Here is a 20,247-nt window from a genome sequence, read left to right as displayed (position 1 = left end):
GGTGGCTCTTTTTTTTTTTTTTTTTTTTTTGGCGGTATGCAGGCCTCTTACCGTTGTGGCCTCTCCCGCTGCGGAGCACAGGCTGCAGACGCGCAGGCGGAGCGGCATACGGGATCCTCCCAAACCGGGGCACGAACCCGTGACCTCTGCATCGGCAGGCGGACTCTCAACCACTGCGCCACCAGGGAAGCCCCAGGAAAGCCCCTCAGGGTGGCTTTTAAAGGCTGGGTTTAAAGAAACTGTTTAGAGACAGAGAAGGGAAGAGGAAAGCAAATGTGAACAATCTGTGCAGCAGCGAGCAGCCTAATGAACTCAGACAAGGTGCAGAGCAGCTGAAATGAGGGCCTCTGCTAAGACAGTGAAACTTATACGGGGTGAGTCTGAGAGGTCCATTCCTCAAGACTTCAGACCGACTGGCCGTAGGGGCGAGAGGATGGGCTGCTCGAGCATGACCTCCAGCTGGCGCAGCAGGTACCACCACCAGGACATGTGCAATATGGGACCAACTCCCCTTGACAGAGACTTCAGGGTGAGAACTAGATTTCGTGGGAGATATTTGTGTGAGTTTAGGAAAGGCGAGTTTGAGGTGTGGGAGGGAGACAGGCAAGCGGCAGCAGCCTCTAGCGCACTGACCCCAGGCTCCTAGACCCCTGGCCTGTTTCAGAGCGAAGTCGGGCCCCAGCAGTGGTCCTTCCAACAATCGTCCTCCCCCACCACTCCCCACGCCTCCCCCCGGGTTCTGAGCCGGGTGCTGCCTACATCTCACCATGTCCACCGCTGCCCTGGTACACCTCGGACTTCCAGTCTCCATGTGTAAGCAGCCAGGGTCCGGGCGGGGAGGCGGAGGGTCTGCGCGACGCCGAAACTGGGAGCGGGTGCGCTTCGGACGCCAGCGCCGGGGCTTCCCCTGGAGCCGCTTCCGGCCGGCGCCGCGGGGCGGGGCTGCACCCGGAAGGATGCTGAGCCTCTACCTTGCCGCTCACGCAGCCCGCCCAGGCCTCGTCTTCCGTGAACATTTAGTGCAGGTTTCCGGCACTTCCGCTGAGCTGAACTGCAAGCTCTATGGCGCCGACCCCGTTCCGTGAGGCCCTGGGAACTCCTTACGCTGCAGACATTGCTCGGGGCGTTTCAAGGGATGAAATAAATTGGTAAAATGCGGCAAGCTGGCAACGTGTATGAAATGGGGATGAAAATAGATCAATTTGAAAACTTATTTTAAAAATTTCTAAGAAGAAAAATGCTTCCCCCATTATGAACCAAGACTGTACCTCATCCCCTTTCATCAATCCAAAAAATACCGCTATGGCTCGTCCACTGTCTCTTCTGTCACTTGGTCACAACTGAATTGAAAAGTGAAAAAGCTAAAACGTTGTGCATGGAGTAGGGTTGCCAGGTAAGATACAGAACATTCAGTTAAATTTAAATATCACATAAACAGCCAAGTTTTTAGTATACTTATGTCCCAAATATTGCATAAGACACACACTAAAAAAAACAAAAATAGGCATTGTCTATATAAAATTGAAATTCAGCTGGGCACCCTGTATTTTTATTACTAAATCTGACAGCTGTACTGTGGAGCGGTCTGAAATTGGACCTTCAGCCTCCTAAAAGAGGTATTTAAATGTGTTTATTCACTTGTCAGTAGGTCCCTCCTTGTTCCAGAAAGGATGGGACGTGCCTGAATAAAGTTGTGTCCTTCTAGGTGACTCTGTTGCCAGCTGTGGTCACTTACTCTTTATACTGAAGAGAAGGTCCTCCTCAGACGGCAGAGCAGGTCCCCCCCGGAGCAGTCAGAGACCCAGGCAGGTTCTGAGAGACCCTGACACCCTCCCTCGGTGCCTCCTGACTATCCTCTCGGCTCAGGGCATCTATTTTCCCATCGTAAAGCCGGCATTGAACCTACAGCAAACGTGATGAGAATCAAGGAGGTCTGTGTGCTGGTGCCACCTTCCTCTTCACCCCCTACTCTTTCATCCTGGGGGAAAGCAGAGCCTCTCACTCCCCACACAGTGCTCCGGTTCATTCTGTTCCCTAAGGATGGGTTCCCAGCGAGTCAAGAGGAGTGTCCTTCAAGTGCCAGGGGTCCTTTCAGACCTGTTAGGTGTGCCATGGAACCAGCATTCTGAGCTGATTCTGTTTGGGTCAGAAGCGAAACCAGGGAGAGGGACACTCAGGCAGTGGCATCTTCTTAAGAGTTATGTGTCATGGTGACAGACACAAAGACCGTGAGGAAGACTGGAGAAGTCCGAAAACACCTGAGAGAGAGAGAGAGAGACCAGGAGTGGTGCTGTTTTAATGTCCTCGCTCTCCCAACCGGGCTGACCCTACCCCCAGGCTTAGCCTTTTCAAAACTAAGAAACTGGTTGAAACTCTGTGGTCAGAAGTGCCTTCGAAAAGCTACCTTTTCAGGCCTCAACTCTGTCTGGTTTTGCTGGGAAGGGAGAGAAGCAAGGACGTGGACAGCAAGGCTGGCTGTCCCAAGGAAGAACAGGCACGGGCTGGTCTTCAGAGGCACACACCCACAAGGCCTGGTCTGAACTCCAGCCTAGAGCTCCATGGCAAGTCGCAGCTCCTAGGATGTCATCTTTAGTCACTCGTTAGAAAAGTCTGAACAAATACACAAGTCACATGCCTGGCCTCCTCCAGATGATGGCTCAGAGCTCTTCAAGGCCATTATTACATGAATACTTTTTAAGATTCACAGCAGTCATATTTGATAAGTGGTTGTAAATATTCCTTTTTATAAGAGAGACATGGGGGCACTAAGTTTACTTAAGATCAGGCCAGAGAATAGTAATAAGACTCCTACATAAAAATGATTTTTTTCTTTTTTAAAAATATTATTTAAAAGGTTAAACATATACAAAGTAGAGAGAATAATATAGTGAACACCCATGGACCCATTGCTCAACTACAACAATTATCAATTCATGGCCCATCTTATTTCAACATCCACTTTCCCCTCTCTCATATTATTTTAAAGCAAATCCTAATTATTTCATCTAGAAATGTTTAGTATGACTCTCTGAATGATCAGAACTCTTTTTTAAACATAGCCACATTACCAATCTCATACCTAAGAAAGAGTTAATTTTCCAGTAGCATCAAATATCCAGTCAACGTTTAAATGTCCATTGATCTCATAAAGGTCATAAATCTGTTTTTGGTTTATTTGAATTAATAGGATCCAAATAAGGTCTACACACTCGGATTGGTTGACATATCTCTTAAATCTGTAACTTCCCCTTCTACATTATTTTTTTCCCTGCAATTTGCTTGTTGAAGAAACCAAGTCATTTGTCCCGTGGAGTTTACCATAGTATGGATTTTTCTGATTGAATCCTGAGCTGTCGTTGAACCTATTTCTCTGCCTCTGTGTTTCCTACAAACTGGTAATGGGGGCTTGATCCACCTTTTTTTGGAAAACTTCTTCACAGGTGGTGCTGTCTACTTCCAGGAGTTCTTTTCATTCATCACTGGTTGTGAAAAGGTGACATTCTGATTCAGTCTTTCCTTCTTTTATCTGTTAGCTAAACTACATCCACAGAAAGAAACCACCCTCTTCTACTATCTGGTTACCCACGGGTATAGTTCATAGAGGAAAAGTAGGTCAACTGTTTGATTTCTTCCCTTATGTATCATTTTCAATGTACCACTTTTCAAAATAATGAGGTGATTCACTAGCGTTCTGCAGCTGTAATCAGCGAAGTTTCTTTTGTGTTTGTGTCATGATGATCACAAATTAAGATATTGATAGATCATGAAATCAGAAGGTAATAGAAGATTGGAAAAATAATTAACAAGCTTACATCCATAATTGCAGAAAATATATTTTTAATTGAAAGGTAATTCAGACATAAAATCCACCCTTATAAAGCATAAATTTAGCAGCTTTTAGTATATTCGCAAAATCGTGCAAACATCACCATTATTTAATTCCAGAGCATTTTTATAACCTCTCCCAAAACACCCTATAATCATTAGTGGTCATTATCTACTCCTCCCTCCACCCAGCCCCTGACAACTCCTAATCTACTTTCTGTCTCTATGTATCTGCCTGAAGATAATAATATTCTTTACAATCACATTTGTAACGTTTAAGAAAAATTACTGTATGAAAAGTCAGAAAGCAAGTCTCAAGGAATGTCAAAGGACTGATAATATTCTTTGACTACTGTGCAAATAAATTAGAAATAAATAACGAAAAGATACCACATAACTGGAAGATCAACAACACACTTATTTGACTCAGGGGCCAAAGAGTCAATAAATCATGTCAATATTTACAGTACCTAGGAAATTACTTCCTCTGCAACTATTTAAACCTAAATTGAAAAGTATTAGATATCAACTTAAAGGTATGGAGAATTTTTCAAAATCGTTTTATGGAAGCGTGAAAGAAAGAAGGAAGTTAGAAAGGCAGGAAGTTCGCTGGTTTAGAGACCACTTAAGGTGCCTGCCAACGGGGGTGGAGCCCTGCTGAGTGAGGTGGTGCTGAGCTGGTGGGCGGGGTCATCAGCGAGAGGTGATGGGCCATTCCTGGCAGTTCAGAACAGACAACAGATGTGCTCTGACTACAGGAAACATCCCTTTAAGCCAGGCACTGCTCTGCCGGGAGTGAGAGTGCTTATTAAATTGGTCACTGGAGCATAGGTGCTTCCCCAGTATCTCCGTCACTTGAAATCCCCTGCAGTAAGGACATACATCCCCATAGCTTCTTCCGGTTACCACCCAGACAATTGCCAGTCACTTCTTCACAGGTTGTACGATGAATGAGAATCCCTCTCAAAAGTGAAACTACTTCCACTTTGCTGCACACCTGAAACTAACACAACATTGTTAATCAACTATACTCCAATAGAAAATAAAATTTTTTTAAAAGTCCAACTTCCAACAATCCTATATTTCTAATTTTATGCTAACTCATCACTCCAGTAGCTCCATAAATGTGCCACGAAATTTGCATTTTCACTTGCATTTCAAGTGGCCCTGGCGTGCACCTGGTGGGCACATACAGCAACATCACTTGAGTGCCTTTTGTCAACCACCATGGATCAAAGCCACTCAGATGAACACACAGCAGTGGCGGGAAGCAGGACCACAGCAGTGGAATAAACAGATTGGTCAGCACTTGGGAAGATGAGGAAACAACACAGGGACCTGCACTGGCCACAGGGGCACATCTGACTCCGTGCCATCACATAGCGGCTAATGTGATATGAGGATTGTGTTAACTGTACTCTTCAGAATTCTAAAATAAAAAATACTTCTGAGGGAAACCGAGCCATGGTGCCTCAGCCTGCACGCGGTCGCTGAGTGGGCATGATGAGACGGCGCGGCCTGGAGACTCAGCTGCAGTGCTCAGGCATCAGGGTTTCACCGAGCCCAGCAGTGGTATGGGACTAGAGGGAGGCCTGGGGTTCCAGTAGTTACTGGTTTTGTTACCAAGAAGAGAAAGGTCCATTCCTCTTTGCTCTGTTGTCCTTTCTTAGACCTGCGGCCAAAGGAAAAAATGTAACTTGTGGAACTTGAAAGTTGCTTGAAAATTCAATATAAAATAGTAGTTAGTGGGGTTTCCTTCATCCAAAACCATCTTGCTAAAGCACATATCAGGGGACGGTCAGTGACTGAAGCCAGGGTATAAGGGTTCACAGATGGACAGCTAGGAAGCGGTTGGCTAAGGGCCCAACAGGACATCTGTTAGCCAGGAAAGTCAGACCTGAGAATAAAATATTTTAGAATATTATTTTCCTCTGGACTAGACTTACAAAGCATAACACAAGATGAAGAGGAAATGTTTCCAAGAGAAACAACCTGGAGTAGAGGGAGGCCTCGTTATCTTTGTACTCTTAGTAAGTCACCAAGCATGGAGTTCATAGAGGAGAATTCCCGATCCCCCCAGATCACAGAGAATGTCGCGTGATGTTAATTTTCATTATTTTATGCTAACTGTGCTACATAACGTTTCAGTGTAAGTCTCAAAGTGCTGGCTAGAGTAGGCCGAGCCAGCAAGCAGATGCCCTCTGGGAGGACTCGTGCAAGAAGTCCGCTCCTGGCCGCTACCCTCTCCTCCGTTACTGCTCTCCTGCGGTCCCCTCCAGGGTAACGTGCATATGGGCATTTACGAAGGAAAGCTGTCATGTGGCATTGCACACAGACTTCAGGGTAAAATCATAGCTGTTTTAAATAAATTACAGCTACACATTTTCTTAATCAACCCAGGTTCTAAGCATTAATCATATAGATTAAGGCCCAATTAAGGCCCATCTACTTTCTTCCTTGAATAAGATAGCTGTTGTTTTAAAAATACATATAATAATAAATGCTAATCATCAGAAGTTTAAAAAATTAAGAATTCTAGTGTATCAAGATCTTACTACCAGTGATTACTGTAATATAACAATACATATACACATACGTGCGCACACACACATATACACACGTGCTGAAATCTTGGCATTCACGAGTTAATCATTTGCAGTTTTAGTGATTCACGAGTAACTCCAAGTTCAACAATGTACAAATGTCACTTCGGTGTGTGAGAGAATGTCACTTTGGTGTTATCACTAAGCTAACGAGCTATCTTGCTGAAGTTCCTGCCTCGACTACCTGGATCTCTGGATGTCATAAATTAATGCATAAGAGAACCCGAATTCAATCCATTCAATAAATACATTTATTTGAAAGCCCTACTGATATCAATAGAGACGCATTCACACTAAGTGTATAAAGGAAGAGGGTGGGATTAATAAGCAGCAGCCTCATTGACATACGTGGAAAGAAAGGGACACACGTGTGGAGCTCACAGGGAGTAGAGAAGAAAATTGGGAAACCAGAAACCATGGCTACTCTCTCTGCCCTGTCTTAGGGATTTATTTGCTTCTAGTTGGTTCTTTCTGTGCCTCTGTGTTCCCCTCCCCAGTTTTCTCTGCTTCCTCCTCTTGCAAATGCCTAAAAATGGCCACCTCACCCTCCAAGGATAAATGAATCTGTCTTATGATGCAGAGAAACTGTCACATTTTCAGTGTCTCAATTTCAGCATCCCTGGAGTGGAATCAGAATGGCACAGTTCATCTTTGACTGTCAGACCAAGGCCTGCTAGTCCTTTGGAAGGACTGTCTTTTTTTTTTTTTTTTTTTTGCTTTGAAACCATATTTATATAATTCAGTAAAAGATAAAAAGCGGATGCATTCATCCATCAGTGTACTTATTTAACTGAGTGATTTCAATCTAGTGTGAATATGCTAAACTATTACTTCTCTTGGACATTTACAGTTTAACCCATTTATTCAGTATAAGTATAGATTGAAAAGTTTTATGTAAAGACATCTCAAGCATCAGTAACTTTTCCTGCAGATTGGGGGGAAGTGGTGGGTTGAGTAACATAAAATTCAAACTCTGGCCTTAGAAGTGATCTGACATTGTCCTTGTACATGGCTGGATCCAGAGAGTCTATTTCAAATCTCTCTTGTGGGAGATGGAGCTGGTCTAGTCAGATGCTGGAGGCTTATTCCCACAGGTATTTAGAGGCTCAGGGGAACCAGGACTCTTCCCTGTCTTCCAGGCAGAGGGCAATTCAGCAAGTTTACATCTTCTATAGAAGGATGGTCTCCTTGAGTCCAATATCTATCCTGATCTCGTCAGCTGTCCTCCCTCTTATGAAGGGCAGCCTCCCTTGGAAGGGGCCATGGACATCTTTGGCGTACAGATGCTCAGACCACCAGAACTTAGCACTTAGTCTTTAATGTGACAGTGTGATCTCCTTCCTTCGTAGCTGTAAAACAGATGAAACTTTATTTGGGTCTTTGCAGTTGATTTTGTATTCAGGGAATGATTTATCTTCCCGAATATGAATTCTGACAATAATCTCTGAAAAATTAATGTTTGGCCTTGGGAGATTGGGTATATGGTGTGTGTGTATATGGGGTGTGTGTGTGTGTGTGTGTGTGTGTGTGTGTGTGTGTTTAAGCAAATCATCTTCTGTTGGAAGACTGGGAATAATGGAAAGGGTTTTACTCTGTTGGGAAAACCTTCAAGGTCTTTGACTAAAGTGCTGAAGCCCAGGTGCTTTAGCAATGTTTTCCTGACAGCTCCTCCTCTGCAACTTGATATTGGTATAGTTTGATTAAATCAGACTTTAGGAAGCATGCTAAAGTGGTTATTATACAATAAGAACGTACCAGTGGGATAGGAATGTACCGGTGGGTGAGGAAATAAATCCAACACCCAGAGCAGGTCACTTGGTCTGGGTTCCCCAAAATGCAGTTTCATAGGTGCAGCTAGTTTATTTGGAAAGAGGATCTCAGGAAGCAGATGCAAGAGAGTGGGCAGAGGCAGGGAAGGGAGAGAAGTCAGCAGAGGCTGTATTTTGAGCTGTACTTGTTGTAGGCGAGTAGAGCTTCATCCACCTGGGAGCCTCTGAAGAGCCTGGGGGAAAATGCCTCAGAAAGGCCTCACAGGAAGATGGGAACATCTGTCCATGGGTTTCCACCTTCCTGAGGCTTGGGTTGCCCCCAGGGGCATTAGCTCCACTGCTCCTGGGCAGGGGCTGAGTGTCCTCCTAGGCCTTCACAGCAAGCCCTGAGGCAGGGCGACTGAGAGCCACTGCTGGTTGTAACCTGGAGAGCCCAAGGCCTGCGGTGAGGGCTCCAAAAGCAATGGCTGGAGCTGGGGATGGAGTTTCTCTAGAAGGTGGTGGAAGTTCCCACTGTAGAGGCGCCTGCAGGGAAGCTGAGTTCTCAGGACAGGGAGCTAGTCTGGGACCTGGGAAGTATCCTGAGAGCATCTCCCATGGAAAGTTTACCTATTACTTTGTTTTCTTTGTTTTCCCAAGAACTGTGGGACTAGTTGTATTTCCCAGAAGTGCTCAACCTTTCAATATTCTCTAGCTAGCATCAAACATCTGCATACAGTTGCCTAACTCCATCTGCGGTTAGTGTTTTCCCAGGTTTTCATTAACCATATGTATATATCTATCTGTATGTGTATATAAGTATGTAAATAAAACGTCTGGATGATTTGAAAGTAAGTTGCAGATGTTACGTCACTTCACTCCCAAATACTTCAGCAGTCTTAAGAGCGGCATTCTCCTGCATGACCACAATACCATTCTCATAGCTACAGAGATAATTCAATAATGTCATCTAAGAGAGAACTCATTTTCAGATTCCCCAACTGTCTCCAAGATGTCATCTAAAGTACTGACCCACCCCAGATCCAATCTGGTTCACACACCGAAGCCGTTAAATGTTAGTTTCTTTTAGTCTAAAACTTACCCCTTGCCTTTTCTTCCTTTTCATGATAATTGACTGTTTTTTTAAGAATCTGGGCCAGATTCTTAAATTAACCACATTCTGCATTTGTCTGATGGTTTCCTTGTGATGAGATTCAAGCCAAATTCTTTTGGTAAGAGTATAAATAGAAGATATTGAATATTTCTTATTGTATGTACCACGTCAGGAATTCCAAAATGTCAGGTTTTCTCACTGTTGGTGCTGTTAAATTAGATCACTTCGATAAGGAACCAACCAGTCTCTCAATTCTAAAACCACATCTTCCCCCATCTAATTAGTAATTAACCTATGTAATCTGTAAGTAATCTGTGGGATGAGGGTTTTTGTGTATAACATCCCGTTCCCACAACATTTTATCTCATCGTTTTATCATCTATCTAATGATCACTGATGAATCAGCAATTAATGATCACTCAGGGGTGCTGTTTAAAATTCTATCATTCTTTCTAAATTTATTCGCCGGCAGTTGTAAATAAGAACTTGCCTTCTTCTGCCTTTTCTTTCTTTTTGCTTTTGAATTTTATATGGACTCACGCAATTTTTTACTGTTATGACTTATTATTGTCATTATTCTTTTTGACGAACTGACCCATTTTGGGGCAGTGGGAGCCTCTTCCAGACCGTGTGTTTGTTGGTTTTTTGGTTTTTTTGGTAAGTGTTATTGAGGTATACAATAAATATAGAAACGCAAATCCTGTGTCCTTTGACCCTGTTTATCTTTCACTGAATTCTTCCTTGATTTCTGGTAAAACAAGATGATATCCCAGGCTCACCTCAGACTCCCCCGGTCCCAGGCCTAGCTTCAGATATTTCTTCAAGTGTTCCTGGTTCCTTTTTGTAAGAAATGGGATTTAGAAAACAAGCTCTTGCAACTAGAGATTATCAGACTAAGTGAAGTAAGTCAGAAAGAGAAAGACAAATACCATACTATATCACTTAATGTGAAATCTAAAATATAACTCAAATGAACCTATCTATGAAACAGAAACAGAATCATGGATATAGAGAACAGACTGGCGGTTGCCAAGGGGGAGGGATGGCGTGGGAGGTTGGGATTAGCAGATGCAAGCTTTTATATACAGAATGGATAAACAACAAGGTCCTACTCTACAGCACAGAGAACTATATTCAATGTCCTATGATAAACCATAATGGAAAAAACTGTTTTAAAAATAATGTATATATTGTATAACTGAATCACTTTGCTGTACAGCAGTACTTAACACAATATTGTAAATTAACTATACTTCAATAAAAAAAAAAACAAGATCTGATGTTTGTTGCTTTAGATCATTTTGGTATACAGACCCAAAAAAAAAAAGGTAGTATTTTTAAATGTTGATAAGGGCTATAGAGAAAAAAATAAACAGGGAGGAGAAGGCAAAGATAGCAATTTCAAAAGGGAACAAAGGAATTAGGACATTAAGAAAAAATGGAAGAGTAGAGCATAAAGGGAGGTGCGCTCCCTCCCACACCCACCCTCCAGCCGTTGAAGGCGACCAGCAGATGGGCAGGAAGAGGCTGGAGAAGTGAGGACAGCTGAGAGGATGGCTCAGGCGCAGACTCAAGACTGAGCACCCCACCCCACCCCCGCTTCTCGGCACGCCAGCCACGCCAGGACGTCAGGAGGAGTGATGAGTAGTGGTTGGGGGGCAAGCTGGCGGTTGGGTTACAGAATCATGGCCATTTTTTTAAGTAATTAATTTTTTATTGGGGTATAGTTGATTTACAGTGTTGTGGTAGTTTCTGCTGTACAGCAAAGCGAGTCAGTTATACAAACACCAATCTCCACTCTTGTTTAGATTCTATTCCCATATACGCCATCACAGAGTATTGAGTAGAGTTCCCTGTGCTATATGGTAGGTTCTTATTAGTTATCTATTTTATATATAGTAGTGTGTACAAGTCAGTCCCAATCTCCCAATTTATCCCTCACCCCCTGGTAACCATGAGTTTGTTTTCTACATCTGTAACTCTATTTCTGGTTTGTAGCTAAGTTCACTTGTACCTTTTTTTTTTTTTTTTTTGCGGTACGCGGACCTGTCACTGCTGTGGCCTCTCCTGTTGCGGAGCACAGGCTCCGGACGCGCAGGCTCAGCGGCCATGGCTCACGGGTGCAGCCGCTCTGCGGCATGTGGGATCTTCCCAGACCGTGGCACGAACCCGTGTCCCCTGCATCAGCAGGAGGACTCTCAACCACTGTGCCACCAGGGAAGCCCCTGTACCCTTTTTATAGATTCCACATATAAGCAGTAACATATGGTATTTGTCTTTCTCTGTCTGACTTACTTCACTTAGTATGATAATGTGTAGGTCCATCGATGTTACTGCAAATGGCACTATTTCATTCTTCTTTATGGCTGAGTAATGTTCCGTTGTATATGTGTACCACATCTTTTTTATCCATTACTCTGTCGATGGACATTTAGGTTGCTTCCATATCCTGGCTATTGTAAATGGTGCTTCAGTGAACACTGTGGTGAATGTATCCTTTCAAATTATGGTTTTCTCAGGATATAAGCCCAGGGGTGCAACTGCTGGATCATATGATAGCTCTATTTTTAGTTTTCTAAGGAATCTCCATACTGTTCTCCATAGTTGCTGCACCAATTTACATTCCCACCAACAGTGGAGGAGGGTTCCCTTTTCTCCACACCCTCTTCAGCATTTATTGTTTGTAGACTTCTCCGATGGTGGCCATTCTAACTGGTATAAGGTGATACCTCACTGTAGTTTTGATTTGCATTTCTCTAATAATTAGTGATGCTGAGCATCTTTTCATATGCCTCTTGACCATCTCCATGGCTTCTTTGGAGAAATGTCTATTTAGGTCTTCCACCCTTTTTTTGTTTGGGTTGTTTGTTTTTTTTGAAATTGAGCTGCATGAGCTGTTTGTATATTTGGGGGATTAATCCCTTGTCGGTCACTTCATTTGCAAATATTTTCTCCCATTCTGTGGGTTTTCTTTTTGTTTTGTTGATGGTTTCCTTGCTGTGCAAAAGCTTTTAAGTTTAATTAGGTCCCATTTGTTTATTTTTGTTTCTATTTTCATTACTCTAGGAGGTGGATTGAAAAAGATCTTGCTGTGGGCTTCCCTGGTGGCACAGTGGTTAAGAATCCGCCCGCCAATGCAGGGGACACGGGTTCAAGCCCTGGTCCGGGAAGATCCCACATGCCGCGGAGCAGCTAAGCCCGTGAGCCACAACTACTGAGCCTGTGCTCTAGAGCCCGCAAGCCACAACTACTGAGTCTGCGTGCCACAACTACTGAAGCCCGCACACCTAGAGCCCATGCTCCAAAACAAAAGAAGCCACCGCAGTGAGAAGTGTGTGCACCACAACAGAGAGTAGCCCCTGCTCGCTGCAACTGGAGAAAACCCAACACAGCCAAAATAAATAAAATAAATAAAAATAAATAAGTTTTTTAAAAGCCTTATTAAAAAATAAAAATTTTTTTAAAAAAGCAAGGACTCTTTAAAAAAAAAAAGAAAAGAAAAGATCTTGCTGCAATTTATGTCAAAAAATGTTCTATGTTTTCCTCTAGGAGTTTTATATTATCTGACCTTACATTTAGGTCTTTAATCCATTTTGAGTTTATTTTTGTGTATGGTGTTAGAGAATGTTCTAATTTCATTCTTTTAGGTGTAGCTCTCCAGTTTTCCCAGCACCACTTGTTGAAGAAACTGTCTTTTCTCCATTGTATATCCTTGCCTCCTTTATCATAGATTAGGTGACCATAGGTATGTGGGTTTATCTCTGGATATTCTATCCTGTTCCATTGATCTATATTTCTGTTTTTGTGTCAGTAACATACTGGTTTGATGACTAGCTTTGTAGTATAGTCTGAAGTCAGGGAGCCTGATCCCTCCAGCTCCGTTTTTCTTTCTCAAGGCTGCTTTGGCTATTGGGGGTCTTTTGTGTCTCCATACAAATTGTAAAATTTTTGTTCTAATTCTGTGGAAAATGCTATTGGTAACTTGATAGGAACTGCACTGAATCTGTAGATTACTTTGGATTGTATAGTCATTTTGACAATATTGATTCTTCTGACCCAAGAACATGGTATATCTCTCCATCTGTTTGCGTCATCTTTGATTTCTTTCATCAGTATCTTATAATTTTCTGAGTATAGGTCTTTTGCCTCCTTAGGTAGGTTTATTCTTAGGTATTTTATTCTTTTCGATATGATGGTAAATGGGATTGTTTCCTTAATTTTTCTTTGGTGGTACGCGGGCCTCTCACTGTTGTGGCCTCTCCCGTTGCGGAGCACAGGCTCCAGACGCGCAGGCTCAGCGGCCATGGCTCACGGGCCCAGACACTCCGCGACATGTGGGATCTTCCCGGTCCGGGAAGTAACATTTTGAAGACAGACAATCATTTTGCATTCAGTCATTCATCCAGAATGTAGACCAATTGTTCACCAATATTTTATACCAAGTGGAGAAGGCTTTTGGCATAGCTACTTATTTCACTTTGAAAATGTTACACTCTTTAACCATTTTTTGAGGAAAATTTTTAGGAATAAAGCTAATTTCAGATTTTCTTGAAATTTCCTGGGTCATTGCTTCTGTGAACAGGAGTCAGTTATGGGCTAAGTCACCCCATTTCAAATCCTCATAAGGAATCTACCCATTAATTTGACTGAGAAATCCAAGACCTAGAGCAATGGTCTCCTGATAGATCATATAATTTCCTCTGATGAAAACTAGGATGGTTTTACATTTAATTCACACCACAATGATTTTATTCAGTTGTTTACCTGCCCCCTTGAATGCCTAACTCATTAAGTTTGAGCTTTTCCTTGTTTTAAATGTGTTTAATTTTCCTCCTAATATTGCTTTAGCTACATTTCACAACTTTTTATGTGTGGTATTTTCATTACCATTCAATTCAAACTATTTTCTAATTTTCATTATGAATCTAGACCTATGAGATTTGGAGGCTATCTTTCCATTATTGATTTTTTTATTCTTTTCATTCTTTTTTTATTCTATTCATTTCATTTCATTTTATTCTTTTCATTTTCATATTCATTTCAGGTAATGAAATCTGTTTTATTCCAATTCTTTGAATCTCTTTAGCCTTGTTTTTGGAGATATATATACATACATATGTACGTACATATATATATATGGAGAGAGAGAGAGTGAATAAACATAGAATATATATATATCTCTTCTATGTCAGTTTACTTCCTGGTCGCTTTACACTAAGAGTGGAGGACTGGAAGTCCAGCTTTGTGGGAAAGAATCTGACTCCTGGTCAGGCTCTGGGCTCATTTTTCTCTATCTTTTCCATGATGTGACTGAGGTTGTTTGGTGTGTGGCTCTGCTCATGTCCCTTTCTTTCGCTGTGAAAATGGAGGGCATGTTCTCCGTGTTCGCAAAGGCTCTTGCCCATGGACTGGGTGCAGTGCTGCTTGCCTTTCCAGCTCCTGTCTTCATACAACACCAGCCTGAGGATGCCTAACTGTCCTGTCATCTCAAAGAAGCCTCTAAGTCCTGTAGACACAAGTTTATCCAGGAGTCTTTGTTGTTTTCAAGCAAATGGGTAGATGTGGGCATATAGCTTGTTTTTACTGAAAGTGGATACCCTTGAGGCTGTGTTTTGCACAGTGAGCTTAGAGGTTCTCGATTACATGTGAGTTAACAGAAAAGTCACAACCTGCTGGAGACTTCACCTGGAGACAGGGGAGAACAGGGCCTAGAAAGGGGTTTAAAGGGGCAGAGGCACTCTAAACTAAAGCCACTTTATGAGAATTGTGCTGTTGAATGTAATGTTTGCACTGAATTTTATTTTTATGATTAAGTGAGCATTTTCTAATATCAACTTTAAACATTTTTCAGGGAAAAATAATACAGTAATGCGCTATGATGTATAACACTGGGTGTTTTTCTCCCCTTTTCTCTGTGTTTGAGCAAAACCAAAATTATTTCCCAAAGAAAATCTTTTGGAAAAATGAGTCAAGAAGCTTTAAAATTTCACATCGTTTGATCCACTGATTATACTTCTAGGAATAGTTATAGTGGAACAATCAGACATGCAGAGTTACAGATAGGAATATTTTCCAAGTGTTATTAATAATATGGAGAAATTGGATATAACTCAGAGTCCAAAAATAGGGGCCTCCTGAAGAAGTTAGGGTGTTTCCTTTAGGTGGAATATTACACAGCCACTAAGATCACATTTTGGCAGACTATAGCATAGTTTGAGGAAATGCTCATGATAAAATGTTTATGGGTAAAAGTCAGGGTCTATATCTATCTATCTATACATATATATATATAGGCATGTTTTTTAATAGATAATTAGAACATTGCCAGAAAAGGGAAGATAAGAATAGGCAGAAACCGAATTAGTAAAATGTTAGACCAATCATCAGGAATATTGCAGCCCTGAAATTCCTGGGCAAAACTGTACACACTTTCTCAAAGATTATTAAAGAAATAAATACAAAGTATCAGTTTTTCATCCAAATTATAATATCACCATCAGAAACAATCAGCACAAAATACCGGCAACAATTAATTCTACACACAGAAGAAACGTTTGTTAGAGACTTTGTAAAACTGACAGAAGAATCTTGTAAAATCCGCAAGTTTTGACTTAGTAGAAATAAGCGACAGTAGGTAAACGCTGAATTTCTGGATTTTTGTCATGAGGAATCAATTCCTTTTAAAATGTGGTAAATAAACTTTACCATGACCAATTTTACTAAAAGTTTATTCCCAAACTGACTGAAAAGGGTTAGCTAGTTTTATTTTATTTTATTTGTAGACCCTAGAATGGCAGGACCCGTCCTCCACACCTTTGCTTTCCCTGGAGAGCTGGCAGGAGCTCAGAGAGGAACATTCACAGGGCAAACCTGAGGAGAATGGAGCTGGGGGAGCGGTCAGGGTGCCCCGCCTAGGCAGGAGCCCCATAGCATGAAGCCGAGGAAGCCCCACCTCCAAGGAACCACAAGGGCTTGGACAAGGGGCAAATGACGGTGACTAGTGTGACCTACAAACCAATGGGCTCTTCCTTAATGGTCTGGAAGGACCTGGATTCTTTGTGCTTCTCTAGTAGAAGGGACATCTGTGCTGGTTTCACTCTATTCCTCCCCAGCTCTAACCCCTCAATCCATCCCCCCCGGCCTTCTGCTCTGGGCCTCAGGAGGCTGACCCTTATGGGCATGATTCCTTGTGCTCTCTCACCTTCTGGCTTCCTGAAGCATTTGGCCGGTGGAAGGGCACTGACTAAAGGTCAAAACCGGGGAGGAGAGAGAAGTCAGAATATGCTTTCCTGAGAACGCAACAGAAGTTGAGAGAACTAATCCAAGTATCTTCTGCAATGATTTTATGTACCTTGGGCCAAATCAGAGTGTTGAGTCAAGTGAGTCCTTCCAGGAAACCATGGAACTAGTGGATGATGACGGGGCATCACCCACTTGATTAGAGAGAAAGAACAGTCTTGGCATGAAAGAAGAATTGCAAATGACAAAAAAGCAAGTTTTGGGCTTCCCTGGTGGCGCGGTGGTTGAGAGTCCGCCTGCCAATGCAGGGGACACGGGTTCGTGCCCCAGTCTGGGAAGATCCCACATGCCGCAGAGTGGCTGGGCCCGTGAGCCATGGCCGCTGAGCCTGCGCATCTGGAGCCTGTGCTCTGCAACGGGAGACGCCACAACAGTGAGAGGCCCGCGTACCACAAAAAAAAAAAAAAAAAAAAGCAAGTTTTACCTGCCCAGTGTAACAACATAGATGAATGCAGGTAGAATGAGGGTTTATTATTCTCAATTACAAGTAAACTTTCAGGGATCAAGGAATATGAAGATAATTTGTTCCTCCAGTTACAACTATAGTTGGGGGTCCAATGAGACAAAAATATACAAGCTTATAAAAATATGGAAGTTACCAAAGATTGGAGCCAATCTTCTAGTATTCTTAGATACTTCTGGGTGGAAGAATATTGCCTGCACACTTTGCTTGGACCCATCTTTTGAGTATTCTTTTATCTGCGAAGATTGGGGCAGTGGTCCTTGGGACAACAGATCAAGTGGGATTTTTCCAGTTGCCCCAGAATTAGTGACTAAAGTCCAATTCCTAGGACAGAAATGTGCTGAGTATCCCCACTATAGTCAAGGTCATCTATAGCCTCCCCCCGTCCCGAACTAAAAAGGAGACCTGTAGCTTCCACCTGCCTCACCAGAGGAGGAGTGGGTGTGGGCAGGTCCCTGAGTTACCTTGTGATCCGGCCCAGCATTCATGATGAGAGGCTTCTCTCTTCTGCTTCTACAGAGAAGCAGGAAGTTCTTCTCCCCTACCTATCCCCACCCAGAGCCCAGAGAGGAAGGAGGTGCTAGAAGAATTATTTAGGGGAATTAGGAGTGCCTGAATAATAGATTGGCCTCTCTGGAGCAGAGAGGTCACGGCGTGAGGTCGGAGCGCCCAGCTGCACCATGGCCTACTGCCAGCAGGAAGGGAAGGATTGAATCATAGTTGTGACCAAAGAAGACCATGAATCTCGGAGCTGGTGGCCGATGACCCCAAAGATCCGTACGAGGAGCATGGACTGATCCTGCCCCACGGAGACATCAGCTGGAACTGCCTGTGCCTTGGGGGCGGCCTTTTTCCTGCTTCCACCGCCACACAGAGGATGTCAAGGGGTCGGACTGCGTAGACCAGGTCCGGGCCATGCAGGAGTGCATGCAGAAGTACCCGGACCCCTATCCCCAGGAGAAGGAGGAGAAGCCAGCAGGTCGATTAAAGGAATCGGCTGCCTCTGAGGTCATGGCAACCAAAGAAGAGGAGGGGTCCAGCTGAGGAAGGCGCGGGGCGCTGGGCGCATGAATCTCTCCAAGAAATTGTCTTTCCCTCTGTTGTTCTGAGCGCTGTAATGTACAAACTACCTTACTGAACTGATCGGGGTCTTGGCCCCTTGACATATACACTGAAAAATGGGTTGCATGTATGTGTGTCTCACATAACCTATCAGCGAATGTAGCTACCCCTTTGGAATTCTCTTTGAAATGATGTGCTGAATAATCTCAGCAAGCAAAAATCTTTATCTGGGGGTGTCTCTTGTGAGCGAGCTGATCTATTCTGATCCATTGTATCCCTTTTAGTAGATTTTATACCTACTTGGAAAGTGAAATAGAAACAAACATCTTCCTTTAAAAATGTTGGAGTAGGGCCATTCCTTGTAGAAGAGACGGGATGATCAGACCTTGAGTATATGATGAAGCACTCTGCTTCTTTTCTTTTTTTTTTTTTTTTTTTTTTTTTTTTTTGCGGTACGCGGGCCTCTCACTGTCGCGGCCTCTCCCGTTGCGGAGCACAGGCTCCGGACACACAGGCTCAGCGGCCATGGCTCACGGGCCCAGCCGCTCCGCGGCATGTGGGATCTTCCCGGACCGGGGCACGAACCCGTGCCCCCTGCATCGGCAGGCGGACTCTCAACCACTGCGCCACCAGGGAAGCCCTCTGCTTCTTTTCTGATATATTTTGGTTTCCAGTTTGCATTGAGCTCCAGGTTTTCTACGTTTGGAAAACAGAGCTTTGGACCCTCTGAGGGACTCCCTTTGTAAGTGAAGAGAAAGGTTGTTTTTTCCTGTTCTTTTTATTCCGAAAACCCTGGTTTGGGGTCTCTGTTCACACTGGCTCTGTCTCAGCCTGTTCAGATGCAACGTTCTTGAGAGGTGGGGACCTAATCATTCCCAAAGTAGCACCCGAGAGAGGAAACGGTGTCAATTAAAAGGAAAACCTGGGCTTCCCTGGTGGCGCAGAGGTTGAGAGTCCGCCTGCCGATGCAGGGGACACGGGTTCGAGCCCCGGTCCGGGAAGATCCCACATGCCACGGAGCAACTAGGGCCCGTGCGCCACAACTACTGAGCCTGCGCGTCTGGAGCCTGTGCTGCGCAACAAGAGAGGCTGCGATAGTGAGAGGCCCGCGCACCACGATGAAGAGTGGCCCCCGCTCACCACAACTAGAGAAAGCCCTCGCACAGAAACGAAGACCCAACACAGCCAAAAATAAATAAATTAATTCATCAATTAAAATAAAAAAAGAAAAACCTGATTTAAAAAAAGAAAAAAAAGATTGGCCTCTCTCTCCCCCGTAGATGCCCTCCATGCCAGCAAGATGAGAGGGACCCACTGCGGGATATGCCAGAGAAGCAAAGGGAGTTACTCCTCCACCCAGCCCAGATCTCTGAAGCTCTTGGAGACATGAAGGGGGGATAAGGCATTCCAGTGTGGAGCTTAGATGCTGGGGGAGACAGGAGCCCTCGGGTCACCCAGGCACAGGACAAGAGATAGCAAGCCCTGCCCTGAACAGATGCTATAGACCTGGACTGTTGGTGCGGCTAACGGGACACACGGTTGCCCCCTTTTGAGGGAATACTCTGTGATAAAGTGTAGGTCAGGGTGAAGCTGAGCGCTGCCCCCTCCCAAATCAAACACACACACCATCTACACAGAGAAAGGCATAGCAGAGAAGCCACCAGAGTCAGATTGAAACAATCCAAGTCAAGGTAGGTCCAGAAGGGAAAGGGGATTAAGGAGCAGGTGCAGCCACACTCCCATCCCAGCCCTTGAGCCACAGTCTCTATAGAGACGATGGTGGGGATGCACATCAGATGCCACTGGACCAGATTTCATTTAGCTTTTTAAAATAAATTTTTAAGTGAAATGCGCATATAGAAAGTGCTTTAATTATAATTAAATTATAATCAATTATTAAAATTAAATTATAAGATTACAGCTCAATGAACCATCACAAAGTTGAACGCAACCCTAGATGTAAAGACTGAACATCACTGAAGCCACAGGCACCCCTCATGCCCCTCGCTGTCAATGTCCCCTCCACACAGGCAACCACTGTCCTGACTTCTAACAACAGAGACGAGTTCTGACTGTTTTTAAACTTTACCTAAATGGAACTTATACAGTGGGTTGCCTTTTGACTCTGGCTCC

The 20,247-nt window shown here is 43.7% G+C and overlaps 1 pseudogene across 1 annotated transcript; it reads left to right on the top strand.

Annotated features, from left to right (window-relative positions):
- The first annotated feature begins 17,732 nt into the window (after positions 1–17,732).
- On the top strand, positions 17,733–18,096 carry LOC309827735 (mitochondrial intermembrane space import and assembly protein 40-like; annotated as a pseudogene). Its single transcript has one exon. The product of its transcript is annotated as a mitochondrial intermembrane space import and assembly protein 40-like (transcript).
- The last annotated feature ends 2,151 nt before the right edge of the window (positions 18,097–20,247 follow it).

The sequence above is a fragment of the Grampus griseus genome (assembly GCF_964374135.1).
Source record: "Grampus griseus genome assembly, chromosome: 9".
NCBI classification, from domain to species: domain Eukaryota; kingdom Metazoa; phylum Chordata; class Mammalia; order Artiodactyla; family Delphinidae; genus Grampus; species Grampus griseus.
The sequence above is the reverse complement of the archived record's forward strand: the minus strand, read 5'-3'. Positions and strand labels throughout refer to the sequence as shown.